At 44.5% G+C, this 2,673-nt stretch overlaps 1 pseudogene; it reads right to left on the bottom strand.

Moving 5' to 3' along the window:
• Positions 1–842: 842 nt before the first annotated feature.
• On the bottom strand, positions 843–1,859 carry LOC148731383 (uncharacterized; annotated as a pseudogene).
• Between the last annotated feature and the right edge of the window lie 814 nt (positions 1,860–2,673).

The following is a 2,673-nucleotide window of genomic DNA, read 5'->3' as shown; positions in this document are numbered from 1 at the left end:
TGCCACGCCCTATTCCGTACGACCTCCACGCACGTATACTTTTTTTCCAAACTGGATGTTGTGTAGCTTGCTAAAACCATCTATCTTGTTCACTTCTAAGGTTCTCTTAGACTCGTCAACTTTACATGCGCACGCGGATGTACCTTTCACTGGTCTCTCAGAGAGCGCCTTTCTCATGTCTTCCTCTGTTAGAATGTCGTGTCCTTCGTTGCAAAAACGTCGGATGCATGTTTTCATTGGGCACAGGATACTATCACACACATCCTTGCCATAACGTGGCTCTGAAAAGTCATACCGGAAGACTTCAATACCTGCCCGCTGACCGATGTCTCTTGCTGCGGCAATGAGAGAATTATTATGATAACAGCCAGCTTAATCGGACCTTATGTAGACTCGAGTGATGTGGGGCTTCTTGGTTTTCATTTCTTTTAGTGTACTCTCTATGATGGAACACACGGCGAACCAATCCTGCTGACATGTGCCAAACAGATGGGCATAGGAGTGCAGTTCTAGTTTTCTTTTGTCGTTTTGGATCACTTGTGAGCACTGTGGAGATGTGCAAACTCGTTCCTCTCTTGCCGAACCAATTGGACTGCTTCTCACGAAATCTAAGCTGGATAAATTTTATTGCCCACTCCATTATGACTAGTGCACAGTCTTGACTGGTGCTTATGATCCTCAGCTGATCTTGCTTTGCTACTTCCTGGCTTATGGAGGGAACAATAAGAGCCTTGCACTGCAAAATGTTGGTTTTTGCCAGCTTGAAGTCATAGAGGAGATCATCTCGTTGCTCGCTGCTGTAAGGTCTTCAAGGCAGTCCTCGAATTTTGTCTTCGACTTCATCAACGATATTTCGCAGATTTTGGACACTCCTTACAGTTTTCTGTGTGTTGGTGGGAACAATTTTCCTGGAAGTCGAGATCTTGTTCATCACCAAGAGCGAGCTTACGGCAATGATCCGGACATACAGCCTCCTCTGGATTACAATGAACGCGAAAATCAGTCTTCAAGTAGCGTTTTGCTTTCTTCAGTCTTTCTTTGACTTCAGCGCTCCATTGCCTTTTCATTCCCCCTTTCTCTAAGTCGTCGACTATCATTTCAATTTTATGAAAGCCAGCTAAACCATCAGCAGCAGTGTTGTCGAGACCTTGCAATGACTTTCTCTGTGAGGCTTCTCTGACTTCAAGAGTCTTGAATAAAGTGGAGCGACCTTGAGGTTCAAACGTCTCCTCCTGAAAGAATTGCATGTACTGGCTAATCATTGTAGAGCGCGTCACTGTACGCACGACGTTCGGCATCTCAATGGTGTCACCACTGTCTAGCTGCAGCGACCTAGTTCCGTTAGACACATCCTGGTAAAAATATGGACGATTATTGAACTCGATAAAATAGTCCACTTTACTCGTATCAATGCGCACATGATGATGTTTTTTCTTCTAAGGCACTCTTCCAGGACCTTTTGTTTTTGCATGACACCGCGCTCTTTGTATCTGAGGAGTTGACAACTTATCGTATGGTGAGTGAAGTTTCTTTAACGTGCTAATCGAATACTTATAGGCATAAAGGCTTAGAATATGCGTTCTGGTGCTTTTGGCTTCAGCATTCTTGTAAGCGGTCATCAAAGCTTTCAGCACGTCATCGGCTACTACTTTATCATTATTTTCTTCACCAGGAGATACCAAGGCATGAAAACGCCGCTTACAGTCGTTAAGGGCTATCACATCGTGCACCAGCATGCAGTATTCAGCCGCTTTGTGGATGTAGTATTGTCGTTGTGCTGCAGTGCATTCATCCCATGAGTCAAGTTGAGAAGTTAGTGGTAGTCGCGTGAAAGTAATATTGCTGGCAATTTTGTCCATCGCTGCGTTGTAAGTGCTGAGAATCTCTGTGTCGGTGCTCTGAAGAAAGGTTGCTTGAGCACTTCCTGGACCCCAGCCGGGACTAGAGCAAGGCTTTGGAGTGAGAATTGACGGAATGGAGTCGTCTCCATTTCGGCTTAATGTGCTTGTATAGTAGCTTTCGCATCCGATCTGGCTGGCCTGAGAAATGAGACAGTCTCACTAACAACGAGAAAGGTAAGCGAGCATTTCTGAACATAATTTATCAGCTATAATACCTCTTTTTATTGAAAGACTCAGTAAAACGGAAAGGCATATTTAGGGGTTAATTTGCGAAAAAAAGAAGGGTTTCATCTTTTATCCAGCAGTGTTGTTTTCATATTAAGTTTATTCCACAGCCACTAACACATTATTTTTCTGAGCTCCTTGCCTAGTGTGCATGGTTGATGTGGCATGCGCAAGCTAAATACACAGTGAGAAAAGTACGGAATCTGAGGGACAAAAAACAGATCCAACAAACCTTTCAGAAACTGCTCCCTCTTGGTCTTGTGAACCTTCGGCAGAACCCCGCCATCTTAAACTCAACAATCGTTCAGCATGCTTCTTCCGGCAAGTGGTGCAGACAGCTATAGATTAGTGCAAACGATGAATAAATTGCGATCGTAATGTATAATATTACAGGCCTGACCAGCTGACGTCCTTGTGTATGTGTTTAAAGGAAGAGTATTCTTGAGCGGTAGGGTGCGTCAACGCGAGGGGAATGGGAAGAAATTTACACACCCGATCCACCGCTCCAGAATATTGCCGCTCACTAAGTTTCCAGCTAGGTAGGCCA

Source organism: Stylophora pistillata, chromosome 5 (genome assembly GCF_964205215.1).
Source record: "Stylophora pistillata chromosome 5, jaStyPist1.2, whole genome shotgun sequence".
NCBI classification, from domain to species: domain Eukaryota; kingdom Metazoa; phylum Cnidaria; class Anthozoa; order Scleractinia; family Pocilloporidae; genus Stylophora; species Stylophora pistillata.
Note: the sequence above shows the minus strand (reverse complement) of the source record. Positions and strands in the feature narration are given on the sequence as shown.